The sequence below is a fragment of the Sipha flava genome, unplaced genomic scaffold (assembly GCF_003268045.1).
Source record: "Sipha flava isolate LNK unplaced genomic scaffold, YSA_version1 40_pilon_pilon, whole genome shotgun sequence".
Classification (NCBI taxonomy): Eukaryota; Metazoa; Arthropoda; class Insecta; order Hemiptera; family Aphididae; genus Sipha; species Sipha flava.
Genome location: NW_020273126.1, coordinates 392,049 through 413,185, shown reverse-complemented (window position 1 = coordinate 413,185; position 21,137 = coordinate 392,049). Strand labels below are relative to the sequence as shown.

Below are 21,137 nucleotides of genomic sequence, written 5' to 3'. Positions count from 1 at the left end.
ACATATAATATACGTTACACCGAAGTATACCATGATTTATTTATCTAAATTCAGTCTAGAAATAATAAAATAAAATGAATTTCACGATTCGTGTACCATGAAAAAAATCAAGTGCCTAGAAATGTCACGGAGATAAATTGTCCTCACAAATTACAGAAAAACTTGCACGCTTCCGTTTGCTGTTGTTTTTTTATTTTTTCTCCATTCTTAACTCATTACACCAAAAGGTTAGGTGTTTTGTAGTATTTACATTTATACATGCCTCATTTCGAAAAAAAATATTGCGAATTCGTAATATGCATCGCATATCATTTTTTATACATGTAGTACACATGTGCACTTGTATTTTCTTTCAGGATCATATACGAGCTTTTAAAACATCTTGATAAATTTTATAGTACCTCGAAAAAAATGTAAGTGTTAATACGTTCGATTGCACGTAGCATATGTAGCGAATAGCCATATTCCAACGATCGAGATGCCGTTACTGTTGGCTGTTGTTGACCGTTATAGTCACACATTGATTCCGAGTAATGCGAGGTGTAGAATAATTATACACACACACACACACACACACACACACACACACACACACACACACATTATATATACGAAATAGCTGTTCGTTTTCTTTGTACTCCAAATCAGTTTCAAAATCCACACCTTTGTACAATAAGTATACCTCGCGATCGTTTTGGGTGTAGCATGATGTGTATGTGTGTGGTGTATAGTTAATCTCGCAAAAACTTTATGTTCCTATTTTCTCGCTGTACATTTCATCACCGTTCGTTATAGTATGTGCCTCACGCAATATATATATTATATATATAAATACAACGAATATATTGTTTAGTATAAGTACCTTTGTACCATTTTAGTTGTAGCGCGAACACCTGTCATCATTCCGGAAAAAAACAATAATTACCGTTGCCCGAACATACCGTTTTCGTGTTCCGCCATAAAAACGGTGAACCAACGACTATCATAGGCGCGCGCGTACGAGTAAGTAAAATAATACATACTTGTTGCCGCATCCCGTACGTTGTGTTGTAAATCTCGTTTAAAATGCATTTGCACGAGGTTTTATTTCTAACATGGACAACTGTATGAGCCCTAAATGCATATCCACATACGATCTACAAACATTTGAAATTAGAGCTGGATATGTAGTTTTTTTGTTACAAGGAAACATTTTAACATTTTAACATTTTAATTTTAATTAAAATTAAAATTTCACCAAAATGAAAAAAAAATTACTTGTAAAAAATGTATTATATTTACTCATCCTAATTTAATTTAAATAATTTAACTATAAAAAAAAAATTATGGATTTTCATGAAAAAATTAATGGTATCGAGGGGGCTACCGACATAATATAGGGCGAGGGCCCACAGGGAAAATCCCTTCTTCTTTATGGACCTATCCACCTCTGTTTAATATGATATACGAGTATATAACCCGGTAAAATTGATAAATTTCTTACGATCCATGAAATATTTTATTAATTTGTTTACTATTTCTATACTATTACTAATCACATTACATTTTATTTTGTTACAGATATCAATCTAATCACTGAATGAAAATTCATTGTATTTTCCAACGGGTAAGCACTTTTGCTATTTTTTACAAAGTAAAACTAGTGATTTTAATACAATTTCCATTTTATAGGGTCAAAAAAGGTTAAATAAAATTATAAGTTATAAATATACATCTAAAAATACGTTTATTTAATATATAAAAGGCCAATAAAAATATATGTATTCAAATATATCATGAAAATATTTCATAATCCTCTATAAGAAACTTAATTTAAAAATATAACTTCAAACATTATTATTTCATTTAAAATTCTTTATAACGTAGAAATACGTGAAAAATACAATTCATAATTTGTTAGTCTATTTTATAACTCATAATATTTATTTTGTAAGATATTATTTCATGCATGTTCCATAAATTTTATTTTTTAAAATTTTATTAGATTAAAACCATGTAATAACGTGTTAAAACTTAATTTTAAAAAGTATCTTAAGTACACCCTTAAATTACAAGTTCATTTAAAAGAATCAAAAATCCTAAAGTTATCAAAACCTTGTTACCATTTATTAAAGACACAATTATTTATAATCAAAGATTTTACATAAAGTACACAATATTGAAGTCATAACAAGTGATGAGAAAAATCCAGATTTTCCGAAGTTCAAAAATCTGAATTCTTGAAATTTGATATTCGAGATACAGATTTTATTCTATACTCAAATTTTGGAATTTAAAAAAAAATGTAATTAGTATTCTTTTATGTTTTACTTACAATAAAGTATTGATAACTAGACATGCTTTGTAAGTAATTCATCTTATATATTAAAAAAAAAATATGAAAACTAAAATGGCCGTTCTATCCGGCCGGTTTTCTTCATTTTTTTTTTTTAAATTAAAGGTATTTAGTCACAGATATGTCATCAATCATTAAAATTTACTCAACTCCCACCTTACTTAAGTTATACTCAAACGCGATTTTTCCCTGAACATTTCTTGTGAGACACATTCACTCAAGCAATTCGAATTCTCATAGCTCCTCTTCTAATAAATGGATCTTGATCGTTTCACTCTCAAAACACTCAGTGGATCAAGCTCTTTTTTTTTTTTGAACTGTTAATTGCTTAAATTCGTTGAGTTTGAAGAAAGTTATGTGTATACAATCAACATTACTTTCAATTTTTTTGAATTCATTGGCTCTTACCAATTATTTTTAATAAACACTCGTTCATTTCGATATGTCTTTCAATTTTCGATATTATACTCATTTATTGATTTGTTAAAATGTGTTTATGTATTGATTCGATTGCATCTATACTCTTTATTATATAAACAAATTATCTATTGGGATTTTTTGCAACGGGTATACTAGTAAATACAGAATTCCAAAATGTTAAACCCAAACTTCAGATATTGAAACACGGAAAACTGAAATCCGAATTAGTCGGATTATTGAAGAATCTGGATTTGATTTCCATCATTAGTCATAATTCAGTTTAGTTAAATATATTTTAAATGGATATATATGACGAAAGAGCATTTATTTGTATTTCTATAATTACGAGTATGTATATACGAGTAAATTGTAAAATGTCTAATGTAATAAACTAATAAGTAATAGGTAAATAATAAATATTGTGATTGTTATGATTTGATCCATCTCAATACCTATTACAGTAAAAAGGGTAATATAACTAGTTACAAAAAATAGAAATAGTAAAAAATATAAATAGCTATTTCTATTTTTTAGTTTAATATTTTGAATCTTTTCTTAAATAGACTAATTAGTCTGATGAATATAATAAGTTGCTGCGTATAAAATGTTAAGGGATCAACCACGTAATCCGAGTTGATAGAAAGTCATAAAAGAAACACTTGACCTATCTCCCGCTGTGCGCACCCCGGGATATTATTTGTCACTGTTTAAAAATAAGTAATACTTCGCACTGACCTATCCAAAATTTCGACTTTATTATATTATACTAAAATTTATAAAATCTATAAAACTATTTAAACTTTGTATGACTATTTATGAGACGAGTATTAAAGTGACGACATTAAATTGTAATTATAATAATTTTCCTATAAAAAAGTCAGTTAAATAATATAATACACATATTTTAAAATAATAAATACAAAAAATATTTATTCGCGTCTCAATACTTCATAGTTTATACAATAGCTGCATAAAAAAGGACCTTAGTACAGTAAGTAAACTATTACCCTCAAACTAATATTACTTTTATATTAAAATTTAAAGTATAATCTTCATATTGTTATCATAATAATAGAAATCATATAGAAAACAATAATTGAAGGCTTATACACGTATTATAATCAGTTTATTTTATATTCAATTAGTCTTTAACCATATGCAGAAATACATTTTACAACAACGACATTCACGATTATAAAAATACTATACTAATAGTATTATATATATAGCATAAGTAATAATATAGCATTAAAATAAAATATTGACTAAAATTGTAACATTATTATAAAAATTTTCATTGTAACATAAACTGGTATTTTTTTTTTTGATATTCTATATTATTTTATTTAATTATTATTATTTTTTAGAAATTTTTTTTTATTTAAATGAATTCATGTATTAATATTGTCTTTATCACCGAAAATATCTATTGTCGAAATAACAGCACCGATACAGCTACGCTGAAATGGCCGCGCCGAAAAGTCCCATTCCCGGACCGTTGGTGTGTGCGTAGGAAAGGTAGAAAATCAAGACGAGTGGAGGTTTAGGACAATGGTGGTTTACCCCAAATAGTTGGGAGAAAAGCGAAGGAGAAGAAGGTATTTAAAACATCTATGAGTATAAATGTATTTCTTGCTCGTTTTTTCTTTCAACTGAGTGAACAAATTGATCATTATTTCTTCATGCACATGAATCCCTCAAAGGTTCAGTATACGAGAATTTCCAGCTTAATATATATCTATATATTTGTATACACGAGTGTATATGGTCGTACTTCTTACCTACGTGAAAAAAATAAAACGAATTTATTTTCATATTATCTCTACGTCAACTGCAGTTGCTTATCGTGTATGAAAAATAATGAAATTAATATTTATTTTTTCGTTACTATATTCATGTAGGTATATATAAAAAACAAAGCTCAATGGCATAATCTATACATAAATGCGAAATTAATGCATCGAGTCACGCACAACACAAACATTTTAAATTTAATATGTTTTAACTTATTACTCGTGTTTTAATCATGGCATTTTTTTAGGGGGGGTGAAGGGGCGATCGCCTCCTCCCCTGAATTCATATTTAAAGAGTCGATTATATTTGAGATACACATTTAAAATTTTTTAATGTGGATCATTTTATAACGAAATCAAATTATGCATGGCTGTGAATATACTGAATTAGGCTTTTTGTCGGGTCCATACTTAGTAAAAAACTCAAATAAAACACAAGCGAAACTTTCAAACAGTTCTTAAAAAAGAACTACATAAAAGTCGATTCTAAGTTAATCTGGCATTAGATTAAAAAAAAAACCTCAAATATTAGGGATTCACCTGTTTTAAATATTACCAAAAATTTTACTTGTAAATTTTGAACCGAATTAAAGAAACAATTTGATTCCCCCCCCCCCCATTAAAATGTAAGTCTATATACGCCACTAGTCTTAATGTCTAAGAATGGCGTACATCAATGGTCAATAATCATTTTCTTATGACTATTACTTCACCTGAAATGATTTTTTTATGTTAGTTCAAGCGATCGACGTTTTCTGTTCTAAATCGCAAAATGTTTAACGTTTTGTTTTAGCGAAAATAATGTGAGCAATTGAAGTTCCAACACTCGGCTAAACGTATTTATATCATCTGTTAAATTAATATTTCCCTTTTCGATCAGCGCAACTAAGTTAGCTATTATATTTGTCTTAGTAATGTAAGCCAATACTAAGTATAAAATATCATTTGTTCCGATTTTGGAAATAAAGTAAAATGTTAACAAAAATAACAAAAAACCTAGTATTTTTATGAATTTATACTGATTTTGAACGTCTCACTTTGAAGTCGTTAAAAGACTAACTAGATAATTTTATAAACTTTTATCAAGATTTTACGATAATATCGCAATGATTTTGCGACTCTTTTAAATTTCAATTAAACATCATCGTGACTATTATAATTTTTAGAAATTCTATAGATAATCCCAGATATTTTTATAAGTATAAATTTGTAAGGCAATGGATAAAATGTATATTATGAATACACAGTAATTTATATAATGAACTATGTAATAAATATATTTAATATTATGAGATAAGAGTACAATGCACATTACACCAGCTCGATAATGATAGAGCATCATATTATGTGTCAGACTATTTTTAAATATTTGGCTTTTATGTCGTGTAGCTTTAACTCCTATCTAAAAATAGGTTTGTGTAGGAGTTTACACTATCGTTTATCAGGTAAGAACGATCTGTTTAGGAGATTAAATTGTTTTAAATTTAGTTAAAAAGGTCATTCGTGTAGGTCCTACACTGTAGGAGTTCATATGCATCCGTTCGTTCCAGGTCGGATCAATTTTTGGTAAAACAGTCTTCCAACAACTGCAATCACTGCGGTATCGATCGTCAAGATCCAAGAACTATAAATGTAACCGAAAATAATTTTAAATAAATAAAATACTAACTCAATTATTAAATATAAATTAGAGGTCCTTATTTCACGTCTACACATGTATGTAATTTCTCATCTAGCATAAATCGGTCCAAATCTTTATACCTAGGATCTAAAAAAATTGAAATATGACTAACTGAAATTATTTAAGTAATTTAAAATTAACAATCAAACCACTTTGTTTATTCAAATATTTCAGTTTCTTCAAAATCTTTAAAAAAATACTGTCATCATCTCGTGATTTTAAATGATTTTCTATGAATTTGTAAAGCAAAGGTCTCATCATAGACCCCGGAGAATGATTTTCTTTACAAAAAATTGTTGTAAGGATATAAAATGGCTTTAATAAAGATATCAAAATTTCTATTAAACACTATTGATTTTCAGTTGTTTCTAATTTTTAGATATTTCTGACGTAGTATACTTCTATAGGTTAATACAGTTAATATTACACTTCTATTTATAAAAAGACGATCTAACAATCTAACATTGTATAAATCAAATTCCATTGCGTTTTACAATATTGAAGCAATGAACTTTTGGTGTAAACTAATTGTTCTTGTTTTTTATGTAATTCGTTCATTGCTATATTTGAATGTTTAAAATATCCAACTAATTTAGAACATTTTTGAATCAATTCAGTTATTGTCGCTGTTTTTAACGCATTATTGATACAAAGTTGTAGTGAATGAGCTGCACATGTACTACTAGAAATTTCAGGTATATATATCTTAATGATGTAACAACATTTACAATATTTTTGGCATTATCTGTTATCACTACTATTACTTCCTTATCTATTTTCCACTCATTGAAAGTATTTTCTAGTTGCTGGGTAAGATTTTCTGCTGTATGTCGCTTGCGTAACTCATGAGTAGTAAGTGTAAATGATATTGGGCACTATTAAGTATCAATAATATGTACACTTATAGTTATATATGATTGTTGTGATAATGATGATCAACAATCAAAAGTACAGAATACACTTTGAGCAAAACGCAATTTTACTTATACTTTTTTTTTTATGTTTTTTTTTTTTTAGTGTATAGTCTCTTTTTTAATGCTTCTTCCTTAATTGTCTTATAATTTGGTTCTACTATGGACATGAAATAATGAAATCCAGCACTAGAATAGAATAATATAGGCATTTGATTTAAAGTCACTATTTTAGCCACGGTTTGATGAATAATTTCATATATTATATATATTATTATTAAAATAATTGAAATATTTTATTATTATAATTTTAGTAAATATTATGTTTTAAAGATGGGTGAAATAAATATCTGTAATTTTCTAATTAATTACTTATGAAATAAATTCATGTGTTTAAATTTTAGTTCATGTGAATCTTAATTCGCACTCAAATTTCCAGAGCTCTATACAAACCAAATCTTGACGTTAAATTTATTATACCATACGATTATTCTAATTGCTGTATGATCGAACAAATCATAATAACAACCACCGTACGAATAAATACAATGAATAAATATGTACCGAACAATATATATTAGTAATTACTAAAGATATTTCGAGTACCCAGTAATTATTCGATAGCCGAGTACTCAATGTTATAATTAAGATTCGGCTCTTATCCAGTACCCGGCTTAATACTGAATATTTACTCATCTCTTTCCCGGTACTCTTTGTACTATTGACATTTTTACTCGGCTATTACTCGGTATCCAGTTTGTAATAAATTTTCTACCAGAAAAATCTCAAGTTATTACGTTCAAATTGTATACTAAATTTTCTCAATTTTCATGCCAGTCTACTATGATATGATTTAGAGCGTTTGTGTGGTACAAAAGTTCCCAACCTTTTTTGACTTACGGCACCCTTTATTATTTTCTAAATATTCGAAGGCACCCTATACCTTATGCCCTATATTATATAGCTTATATTAAATACGCAATAGTAATATATCTTGTCTTAGTTGGTTAAAGCGCCTGTCTAGTAAACAGGAGATCGAGAGTTCGAATCTCTCCGGAGCCTTTTGAAGCAATTTTTTGAATAGAGATTAATTATTTTTATGTTTTTTTAATTTATATTATATTATATATATATTACAATATAGTTTTTAGTTATTTTTTTAATAATATAATAATTGTTTAATCATGCATATCAAGTAGTTTTTAATATTTTTTTTTTCAAGGAAGCTCAATTCTTATTAAATCGTTTAAGTTTATGATATATATTATAAAAACCCGATTTAAAAACGCAAAAATAGAAATACTAAATTTGAATTAATTAATAAGTGCCATTCAATTAATTTATTACATTGTTCGAGAATTTGGAAATAATATCATGAAAAAATGTGTTTTTAAACAATAATCAAAATGTGTGTTGTATTAGTATATGAAGGTTTTTTCTTATCAATTTAAATATGTTTTAACATAAGAGTCAAAATTAACTTTCATACATTAAAAACTAATAAATAAATTTGAATTAAATTCTTTCAAAAATATTCAAACCAATCTAACTTGTTAGGATTTATATTAACAAATTATATTTTAAATATATTAAAAAATATACAAAAAATTTTCTAAAAGGCTCCGGAGAGATTCGAACTCTCGATCTCCTGTTTACTAGACAGGCGCTTTAACCAACTAAGCCACGGCGCCATGGTTGACTGAAGTCAATATTAATTCTTTACTTAATAATAATAAAAATACTATTATTTTGTATTATAAAGAATTAATTTTACATTTTTATATTTAAATCAAATACAAATATAGTTTTTCTGTTTATTATTATTATTTTTTTTTCATCAATCGGATAAATTATAAGATAAATGATCAGAGTAATATTCAGAGTATATTTTTATAAAATCATTTAATATTGTATCTACCTAAATTACAGAACTAATTATATTATTTTTATTTTGTATCAAAATTAACAGCTTTTGGTATGTTTAACAATGGATTTCTCATTAACGATTGTTAATTAACAAACAGATCAAACACATTATTTTATATTACATTAGATATAATAAGGTATTTGGTAGGTACTTATATGTCTAGATATACTTATTTTATGTAATGCTTTCGGTATTATCGGAATTTATAAAGATATATTCAATTTAATCAATTATATTGTTTCAAAAGTTCTAAATAACCATTTTTTTCAAGAATATCTTGGTAATTTGTTTACTTACGTATCCAGGGCCTGATTTAATAAAATTAGGGCCAAATGTAAAATTTTTATTGGGGTCCCCCAAAAAAAAAATCTACATTGAAGGGGGGGGGGAGGAAATGTTGATAGTAAAAAAAATAAATATTCATGTGCTCATAGAGTCACCAACGATGGCCAAATCTATAAATATTGGGCTCGAATAAATCTACAAATAATTATAAACAGGGCTCGGGACTTGTAGCACTTAAAATCATTAAAATAAGCGCTTAAAAACATCATTAAGCACTAAAATGAGTATTTAAAAAATTTAAAATTAAGAAAAATATTTATAAAAAAAAAAAAAAACTATAAAATTCTAACTAAAAAATCAAACAAAATAAAAATAAATCTTCACTTTTAAGACTTAAAGGATTTTATGGATTTTCTAAGGGATTTTTCTGAAAAATAAAATGTAAACTGTTTTCTCTGTTTTTGATCATTCTGACGTTTGACACTCAGTTCTATTTTAAGCGTTGGAATATATTTGTTAAACCTAAAACGATGCATTGGACGACGACGAACTACATGACAACGTAAATAAAATAAGAATTAATTTTAAATTTAATTTGATCAAAAACGACTTTGCAGGAGAAAATTATAAAAACATAAAAAAACTGGTCAAATAAGCATTATTTTGAAAAATTGCTGAAAAAAGCAAAAAAAGCACTTTAAAATTTCATAATTATACGTGTTATAACTTGACATAAGCTTCTATAGCACTCTGATACATTTTAAGTCAATCCATAAAAATAAGCAAATGCTTTAACTCCCGAGCCCTGGTTTTAGGTATCAAATATTTTTGATGTTCAAACTGTTTTATATTATTATTTTAGTATTTTGTGATGGTAACTGATTAGAACTGGGGTGTGGGATGACAAAAATAACCAAAATTCATCTGAAAATTTAATGAGAAAAATAGACTGAACTCTGAACATTGAATATTGGTAATACATTTTACAAAATAAATGTTTATGGAATTAATTTAAAAATATAATTATCTACAATTTTCGGAGACTGGGGGGCCCCGAAAATTGGAGGCCAAGTGCAAGTGCTCCATCTGCACTTGCATAAATCAGGGCCTGTAAGTACCTATACTAATGACTTATAAATTATTATAACGTAATTAAAAAAGGTTTCACAGTAAAAAAAAAAAAACTATAAATAGGTAGGTACACTAAAATATAATATTTTAATATTTTATTTCACTAATAATCAAAGTATTAAATATATTAATACTTACTTATTTGGTTTTGATTTATATTTATAACTTTGGTATAAAATTGTATAGCATTTTTAGTTTTTTTTTAACTAATAACGAATGAGTTAACCTTAGCGAAATTTTCAAATGAAAAGAAATTAAGAGATAATACCTATTTTATTTATTTTATTGAGAAATGTATAGGAACTTTAATAATGCGTTATTAAAAACTATTTTTGATAATTCAGTTCTTAAAGAAAATACTTAAATCCAAAAATAATTGTCGATAAGACAGTTGGAATTTTAGGGCAACGATTTATAAAAAAATAAACAAATAAACAAACCTTACCGAATACCAACAGTTGGGTATCAAAACAAATTATAAAAATGTTATTGAGTTGCATAATATTATATATAAATATATTATTTACTATATAATATATAATTTAGTTTTACGAAGCATAAATAAGACATTTAAATACATGAACAATGATTATGTTTATAGTAGTAAGGTACTTGATAATATAATATTATGTTTGAGCGATCGTAAACCCCTCCCCTAAGTCCTTTTTTTTGTTATTTTTATTTACTGGGTATATTTTTATGTTGGAGTGCAATTGAAAAAGGAGATACTGTTATTTCTTAGATTTTTTTTTTGCATAACCTGTAGCTCTGTAGGACCCGGGAAAACTCCTACAGAAAAAAAAAACATGACATTGCAATATCATCTAGAATGTGTTCCAAGCTAATATGCATAATGTAAACATAAATGTGGGGTTTGATATTATAGTTTTATACATTTATACATATATCCATATACAAAGGTACATAAATGTATAAAATTCCCAGTCCAATGTAAATTGCGCGCGCCAGCTTATTTATTATTGAATAACTGTTCTATACATTGCAGTCCCCTTGAATTCGACCATATCACTAAGATGGGGATACGAGTATATGAGCACGAAAAAAAGCCCGATGGCAATTTAAAATCTGAATTGGTAATATTATATAGCTGGGGGAAACGAAGAAACACAAAATGGACATCGTTCGATTACACAAAGGCTACATGCATTATAAATTGAAGACAAAAAGGCGAAAATTTACAGAATTTACTATCGATAGTCATCTGTGTGAATAAATATGATGTAGCCTTCAGTCTTATGGTCTTTGACGCTGAAAATTTGTAAAGTGAAAGGTAAAAACCAAAAGTTTTGTTTGATGAATAAATGAGCCATGATAGTATTTAGTCAGACTAAGAATCGTGTATTCATTGTGAATAATTGTCTATAAATACGCTAGGTATAGCTTACCTATCATCTAGATTTGCATAAAATATATCATCTTCTTTTGCTTAAATGTTATTCAATTAAATTTTCTATTTTTTTTCAAGTATTAAACATATATATGTTTAATATGTATGCATTATACTCGTATATATATTTGAATCTTTTAATTAAAATTTTAAAAATAATATTTTGATTTAATAATATAATAATAAAATAATATCCATTCCTTTATATAAAATATAATCATCGCTGTAATAAAATGAGTTAAAAAATATTTGATATATTCTCAATATCGTTTTTATATTCCATGCAGATATGATATTAGAAATAATTATTCAATATAAATATAATAGTCCATAAAATATTTATGAAAATACAATTTCAATTAAAAATTCTGCAGCTTATTATTTTTTAAGAAAAAAAAAATCAATATATTTTAATAAAAAATATTTATATCTCAATAATAACTATATTTGATTAGCGATTTTTGCATATTAAAAAAAATCATTAGAGTTAAAGTTAATATTTTTTGGATACTTAAATGATTTTAAGCTAATATTTCATGGAAAAAATTCACGTTTCTGAAATTTTTATGCCATTTTTATTCTTTGAATGTATTTGATATGTAGAAAGGGTAAATTAAAGTTCAATAAAGATATATTATGCTGCTCTTTAAATTGGTAAAATTATAAAATTAATTTACGTTAGTTGACTACTAAGGACATGAAAAATTTACTGTATCTACGACTTGTACTGTATTGAAGTGGATGTAAAATGGCCCGAGGAAACGTATGTGGGTGTTGATGTATACATATCGTTAACAAAGTCAACAATGTTTTCTCGTTTTTTTCTGTCTATTTCTTCCCCTCGTCATTCGTTCATTCGCTCGACGTGTGGATTGCAAAACACATTGTACTCGTATACTCCAACCCTTAAGATGATGTCCCTAAGGCTGTGGATTTAACATTGTTTATATAAAGTGTATTTGTAGTGTACATAAAAAAAAAAAAAATATATTATGATTTTTTCGATATTTTTATGTTGGCTGTAATAAATAGATTCATATTTTAAATAATATCTTTAAGGTATGATAACGATAGATATAATTAATTATAAAGTATATGATGAAAGATGTCAGTTAAACGCTATAAATATTAGAATATATAATATTATTACATATTGTTAAGTAAAGCTTGTAAATATATTGCTTACATTATTATTTACATTTATCTTATAATATTATACCTAAGTAGTTTTATCAAATTACCAATGCAAAATAAAATTAGTTTGAAAACATGATATTCATAAATGTAATTTAAATTTTTTTCGTTGAATTATGCTCATGACGTGATAGAAAATGAAAATATGACATCATATAGAAATAATATGATTTGTTTCGCCCCGGTGTGTTTATTTAATTCAGTTTAGAGGGATTTATTTTCGTATATATTTTGTTTAAAGATTTTTTCTGACAGTCTATACATGAACAAAAAAAAAGACATAATAATAAATATATCCTCTCCCTCTCCTGTAGAAACAATGAAATACTGAATACTCACAGTGATGCAAAAGCGTATGAAATGCGTTTTCCAATTCAATCGACAGCTCGTCATTCCTATATTTATTTGATAAACACTACTAGGAATGCTGACGAAAAAACACTCGAATGTGAAACCATAAATAAACTTTTAGCGTCCCAAAAAGAGAAATAGTATTTAACATTTCTATTAGTAATTTTTACTTTTAAATTTGTGTCATGTATTTTAGTGTTACAAAATTAAAGAAATCAATGTTTTTGTAATTTTTATTATATTTAAAATTTTTTAATTATCAACTAAAATCGCAGAGATACCTATTTGGGACTAAAACTTTTGGTAGCTTATACTACAGTTCGCACTTGCTTTTTATTTATTTTTTTTAGATAAATAATTTTACTGTCAAACGCAAACACCCAAATATCGCAAATCGAAAAGTATTATACTATATTAGTTTCAGTCAACATGCGGAACTGCAAAAAAATTATACTAAAAATAAAGCTTTATCAATATTTTGATTATTACAATCGCCTTTATTTGACATTTTATGCAGTAACTCATTGAATTTATGTGAACGTATATGTTAAATTACCTTTTATACTTGATATATATGTTCAGCTATTAAATATTATTATATGTAAAAATGATCTGCATAATTAAAATGATTTTACTAGCATGTAATTGAGCAAATCAAACAATTATCGCTTTATTCCTTTTACTAAAAAAAAAAAAAACAATGCCATTACAAATAAAATTTTATTTTCCATGACGAAAAAAAAATATGTTTTGTAAAACTATAAAAAAAATATATATGATGAGTCGAATACCTCAAAATCAGACATAAAATTCATGTTATAAAATTTATAAGAAATATATAAAAAATGTACTTTATTATCAAGTTAAAAACATTTTGAATGTTAAATTTTACCATTTTTGTGACCACTCATTGTGTGTTTAGCATTCCGATTAACAAAAAATATTACTCAATCGAATGTTAAATTTGTCTTTATTAACAATGATACAATTCATCACAAGGTTTTAATAATTTTTAATGTTATCATTGTTAATACGTGACAATTTTTAGTTAAGTTTACGTGAATCATATACATGATAAAAAAATGTAAAATTTTTTCAGTAACACTTCTTTAAGATTTATGTTCTATTTATTTTTGTTATTTAAAAATTAAAAAAATAAATTTTTTTAAATTTTGATTTCGTTGTTTACATATGTATAACATATGATTAAACTTATTGCGTTATATTTTGATAAATTATTACAAAATTTTAACTGGCAGGTAGAAAATTAATAATCAAATAATAAAACAAAACATTAAATTAAAATGTATTAAATGATTAATACTTGTAAATAAATAATTAAATAAAAGCTTAGCTTGGAGTATTTTTATATTTGTAAAATATGACTGGTTTTGAATAAAAAATGTATCACCAAGTATATACAAAGTTAGTAATATTGCGACTGGATATGAAAAAAAATCAACTTAGGATTAGTTGCTATTTTATTTTTTCATATTCAGTTGCAATTTTAATAACTTTGTCCATATCTGATAATGAATTTTTAATTCGAAATCGGTCGTACTTTACAAATATGTTAATAGTCTGGACTCAGCTTTTATTTATTTATATATTTATTTCTATATATAGGTTAGGTTAAATTATTTGTTTACTTAGTTATCAGTAAATTAATGTTGGTAGGTATATATGAATAAAGATAATAAAAATAAATTTATTAAATTGTTATTAATGATAATGTTCAATTTGTGAAATTATTTAGCAAGTATGAAAAAAAAGAGAAATTTATATTTTTAGTCGAATATATCAAGTGTGCATGAAAACAATAAGTATAAATTATTTAGCATTCAAAATTTAGAATTTTTTATTACGAAGATATTCATTTACATTTGGATTTTAATTTTACCATTAAAATTAAAATGTTGTTTAATCATAAAAAGAATGTGACTTTAATTTAACCAATAATTTTATGTTATTTATTTTTAAATAGAAATATTTGCATTCAATAGTTTACATTTGTCTTCGGAACACATAGAAATCCTTGAAGTATTGATAAATGTATACATATCACATTAGGATTTGCTTATCTCTTTCCTGCTGAATGTATAGTTATCTTTTTAGACCCCTGCTTTAGGTGGGTAATCCACCGTTTTACAATCACTGGAAAACAAAATCTTCTCTTTTCCTTTTCCATCTCACTACATCTTTCAGTATCTCTATAATTCTATCCTTTACCCTATGTATCACTTACTGGATCACTCTCTTTCTATCTTTCACTCTCATAATTTCTCTTTCTCATTCTGTTTCGTCATTTAAACTCAGTTTCCCCACGAAGTCCCTCAGGTCCTTTCCTAGGTAACTGAATTCGTTTCCCATACGCCCGGGAACTGCTGCTGGTATTAACGGCCTTTAAAGTACGTCAGTGTCCCATGGCTTATTTCATTAGTGTATTTACCTTGTTTTCTCCTTTCTCCCTCATTTTCTGTGTATAACTTCTCCCACCCAACCCAACAGACGAACACAAACGTCGTTGTGCCACGTTGGTGGAGTTCGGCAATTGGATTATCGTGTTCTTCTCGTTATGTCTTCTGCGCGTTACTTGACAGTCGACCTATCTTATCTGTTTACTCTCTCTCTCTCTCTCTCCTGACTGCACTCTCTAACGAAAAATAGGGTAATTATAAACGTTGACGTAGGTTCTCGGGTTGGATTACGTGTACTTAAAACATTTGTGGAAACTCGTCAAGAAAACTTGACAAAATGTAATAAACTTAACCAATATAATAAGTAAAATTCAGGGTGGAACATATTATTGTTGTATTTATCTTTACTCTTATCACGTCATTTGGGTAATATTTATAAGCCCGAAACTTCAAAAATTACCAAAGAATTAAGCATTTAAACATAACATTTCATTAAAGGAAGATAAAAACGTATAGTTTATATATTGTTAATTTTTAGCCTTCAATGCTCATCATTTTAAGTTTATTTAATAGATAAATTTTTATACCTAAAAATAGGCTATTTTTCAATAAATACTTCTATTAGCATAATTTTAAATTATATTTACAAGTGATTAGCATATCAAACATCTTTATTAAATAACTTATATGTTATGTAATGTATTTTGTTAAAATAAAACTATACATTTTGCGTTTATATTATTCTTAATTTATGTTACATAAATCTTGATGTAGAATTTTAAAGTGTCCTCTTGTTTAAAAAAACAAATATTTGTTTGAATTGTTTTTTATGAAATATTTAGAAGTTTTAACAATAAGTATAACATAGTATACTCGTATACAGTATAGTGTACTGTTGTATTTAATTTTAAATACTATTATACTAATTCATAAAACTAGTTAGTTGTAACTTTCATTCAGTTGATATTGATTGAAATTAAACTTTATACTGACAAAATTTTAAATATAAAGTACCAATTTAATTCTTATAATAAATACCTTATTATTGCATGACGCATGATACATGGTAAGTGCTATAAAGTTGTACAATTTTCTAGTTTCATATAGACAATGTAAAAAAAATTTTGCTAAATTTTATTTCTTCTTAAAAATAATATTATTTTATGTATTTAATACGATTTACGTTCTAAATTTTGAATACATCTAATCCTGTATATTCGAACATAATTAGAAGATAATTATAGTAAATTTATTTTCCCATATTCTTAATTTAGGTATTCACAAGATCAAAATTTTGTGATTATGTTGAATTAAATTTGTTTTTTTAAATACCTCGTTTAGAAAATAAGCGTTGGCCCCAGATTTTAATTTGAGGATTACTACTCAGTCTCAGTATGGTGTATGTAATAATATATACATTAATAACGAAGAAAATATAACATTTTGTAATTATTATGGATTTTTTAGTCTTTCATAATATCCTTTGTTAATCCTTTCGTATAAAATCAAATTAAATATAATTTATATGATTTTAAAAATATTTGAATTTTTTTTTGTTCTTCTTATAATTATTTGTTATTAATTAATAAAACTATTTTTTTTTCTTTTATCGGAAACATAAAAGCAATGGAATTACAGAAATTATATTATTTAAATTGATTATTATAACAAAAATTATCAGAAAGAAGAATGAAAATTGATTTGGTTATATTTTTAAATTTTATACTGTGTTAATTACAGAAGATATAATGGCATATTTAAATATTCATAATGACTGTATTATTTTAACACTATTTCCTATTCTTTTTTGTGTTTAAATTAAACATTATCTTACTATAAGCAATAAATGATTAATTAACATGTGATTTACGATTATTAGAATACTACATATTTAATAACCTTTCAATGTATACACGTATAATATTGTATTAATATAACTTTTATTCATACCTGCACACTAAATTGGTGATATTCAAGGAAGAATTTTTGAATTTATGAACCTTATGATATTTCATAGTTTATCACCTATAATCAAATATTTTTGAAAATATATTTAAAACAAATAAAGAAAAATGATTCATTATGTAAAATGTACAATAAAATTTATAGTTATCTTATTATATTTACTGCCATATGATATATAACATACTTATAAATTATATTTTATTAAAATTATCAACTCAAATGGAATTTTTGTTATTAATATTAGTCATGACAAGTAATTATGCGTTTTTACTAGTGATTCTAGTAAATGGTAAACATTTAATTAAATTAGTTTTATCATTTTGCACCTGTCTCGTACCAAAAGGGCTTTAACTCGTACGATCCTTTATCCTTTTGAAGCAAACCCAGTGGTGCGTGACGTTATCATCAGGTCATTATTTTGGTAGCATTAAAATTTATGTCATCACCGGAAACACTTAATATGATGTTTAGACACCATCCGGATTAAAAAAAATATATTTATTAATTTTCCATTATATTATAAAAACAAAAAATTAAACGTAATTTTATAGAGTACATATTATACATATATGCTTACACTTCAATTTTAATAGTGTGAGAATTGAACTTTTTGAAAAGTTATAAGGTCTGAAATTGCTATTTTTGTAAGCGAGTATAAATATAAATAAATAAACCAGAAATTTTTCTCTCGACCAGCTATTGGCATTTGAAGCAAGTATATTTTAGGTATGCCTTTTGTATTCGACATAAAAGAAAGCCTAACAAATTATATGACAAATGTATTAGGTATGAAAGATTTAAGTGGAAAAAAGTGTCAGAAAAAAATTTAAAACATCGTGAAGTAGGCTCATTTGTTCTTATAAGATTTTGAGTGAAATTGATTTATTGAACTATTGATTTTACTATAGTATACTTTTAATTTTTATTGTGTTGTGTCTATGTACACAATTTAAACCAGTGATTACTCCAATTATCACAACAATCATGAAACTTTTCTGATTGAGATATTGGATACATGATACTTTTAAGGTGATTTTACAATTTTCCTATAGTTTTCTTAATAATTAAATAAAAACTATGAAAAAAAATTATTGTATTGTTCGATCAGTTATATGGTTATTGAAATTTTAATATAATAAAGTGGGTTAAAATTAGTAAAATTATAGGTGCTTCACTTTGTATGTAATTTATTTGATTGAGGGTAGTTAAAATTAGGAGCTTAAGCCAATATTGATTGCTTGTATACGCAATTAGTTTGCTTGTAATTCTTATAATACATTTTAATTATTGTTAACAGTTTCAGTCAACTGAAAAATTAACAATATATGTTAAAATTGACTAACGATCGTTAGTAATAATTTTTATTGATTATTAATATTATTGTTGATCTCAATTAGAACAAATATAGTCAACTCGCGGTATAACGAAAACCTCGATATAACATAGAATAACCTTACCTAATCTAACCTTTAGAATAAAAAAAAATTAAATGTATTTTGGTCCCCTCGATAAAACAAAGATTTTTTGGCCAAAATTCACGCAATGTAACGAATTTTTACAATTTTGGAGATTGATACTCCACGTTTTACGAGTTTCTTTCGGCTATTATTATACGATAAGATAATGTTCATGTATCGTTTATGTGATACACGTCTGTTAAATATAAATATAAATTTTTTACTATCGACAAAGATTTGGCTATCTGTGGAGTTCTCAATGATGATGAGATTTGAAGAAAGCTGATGACAAAGAAGAGTATTTCAAAGATCCCCCGTAAGCTGGAATGAAGCAAAATTAGGTCTCCATCTTAAATTTTTTACAAAGATATGATATTGATAACAGTGTTTTTTGTAATATTCTAAATTTGGACAACACTATAAATTGCGTAAAAACAAGTGAATACACACAATAAAAAAAATTACTGATTTTTTAAAAAAATAAATAAGTATGTATTTAATAAACAAAAAATTTATGAATGTATCTAATAAAATATTTAATAATAATCTAATATGTATGTAGTTATATAATTATAAAAATCTAAAAAATTTAAATTTTCTTTTAAATATTGTTTAAACAATTTTTTTTTGATTTATGCTGTTGATATAATGAATTTCGATGTAACGAACTTTCGATATAAAGAACTTTTTGCTCGGTTCCTTAAAATTCGTTACATCGCGATTTGACTGTATTATACGAGGAGGAATACCAAAAAAATCAATACTATAAATAACTGATATTATATAGATTATCACTTCGAAGAATTAGGAGTAATGAGTTAAAATTTGGAATTGGTCCTCTGATCCTTGACACCATAAATTGTGTTTATTTCCTGTCTAAATTGGGATTTTCAATTCAACACTTAAATGAGTAATTTTTTTTGAATAATAGCATGTTTAATTGGGCATGTTTTCATAATATGCTGTTTTCATTTTTTTTTCTTAATGTTCATTACATATAATTAATTGTTTGTTAAAAGTCAATAACCATTGATATTATCGTGTTTCATTGTATTAAAAGGCAATAGGTTCATGTAAAAAGTTAAATTACAAAACATTAAATAAAATTGATTTAAATGAATGTTCGAAAAATAAACAATGATCTCTACATTAGTTTTAATATTATATTTTTCTTTTACTATAATTATGTTTTAAATGTTTTAATTTATTTTAGCATTTCAATATTTATCAACTGTAGTAAGTTCTAGGTTAATTGAACTTAATTTGTTACTATTATTATAAAAAGTATATTATGTATTTATTTTTTATATTTTTTTATTAATTAACTAAATTTTTATTAATGAAACTATGGTTTAGCGTTCTTGAAATTTTACGTCTTATTTTTTATTACTTCATGTTATAATTATTTGTTGGATTATGGATTATTATCTTTTAAAATTTTCATCTTTATCTCTAAATTGCATTTATTATATTTATACTTTCATGATTTTAGCCAGACTTCTTAATTTGTTTTTCAGTTTTCAACTTTTAATCATTCTATGTGTATTCACTTCTTATTTTGATAACTTATTGATGATAATTAGCGTTACGAAAATATGCGAACGCCTTTTAGTTACATAGTGTTCTCGTCACTTGATTTACTTCGTCATAACGTTAATGGCTATAAGTACATCGCCATTCCATAACACCCTATGATGTTCACAAACTATTATTGTGTTCATCTGCATTATACCAGATAAGGTTTTTTAGGTTTTATAAATTAGAAAATTTAATTTCAAACCAACCAAAGGCGGAGTGAATTAATTTCTTAAAATATAATTTTTTAAATGAATCCTGCATTACTAAAATACAATGAATTAATT

At 25.5% G+C, this 21,137-nt stretch overlaps 1 protein-coding gene and 1 non-coding gene across 2 annotated transcripts in view; one reads left to right on the top strand and one right to left on the bottom strand.

The window, feature by feature from the left end:
* LOC112688796 (discoidin domain-containing receptor 2-like) overlaps positions 1–21,137 on the top strand; it is a 230,296-nt gene that overhangs the window by 48,166 nt on the left and 160,993 nt on the right. The window contains exon 2 of the mRNA XM_025562160.1: positions 1,561–1,606. The gene's annotated coding sequence lies outside the window, so the exon portion shown is untranslated. The remainder of the gene's footprint in view (positions 1–1,560; positions 1,607–21,137) is intronic.
* Positions 8,758–8,831, bottom strand: Trnat-agu. Its single transcript has one exon. It is a non-coding gene; the product is annotated as a tRNA-Thr (tRNA).